This window comes from Priapulus caudatus, unplaced genomic scaffold (assembly GCF_000485595.1).
Source record: "Priapulus caudatus unplaced genomic scaffold, Priapulus_caudatus-5.0.1 Scaffold648, whole genome shotgun sequence".
NCBI classification, from domain to species: domain Eukaryota; kingdom Metazoa; phylum Priapulida; class Priapulimorpha; order Priapulimorphida; family Priapulidae; genus Priapulus; species Priapulus caudatus.
Window position 1 is genome coordinate 5,611 of NW_014577709.1, and position 380 is coordinate 5,990.

Sequence of the window (380 nt, forward strand, 5' to 3'; positions counted from 1 at the left end):
TACGTTTAGAAAAATGAATTTTTACAATGATGTGAAGGAATTTGTATATCAGGCAATTATGTTGGAAAGTTGTGAATTAATTTGCAAGTTAATAAATTAGTTTGTTATTCCGTGAATTAATTTTAAATTTTGAATTTAAATTTCTCGAACAATATAATGTAACTTGTATTTTTGTTAATTAATTTGAAATGTTTTAAATTGATTTAAAATTGTGTATTTGAAATGTTTGAAAATGATTTTTGAAGGGGATGGCTTTCCATATGTCCTCGCCTCTTTAATTACACAATATCAACAGAATAGCATTTGTTTTCACACACATCGGGCAAACGCGGGCATACATCCGAGCCTGTATTAGATATAATAAAGGTCAATTCCGGTAG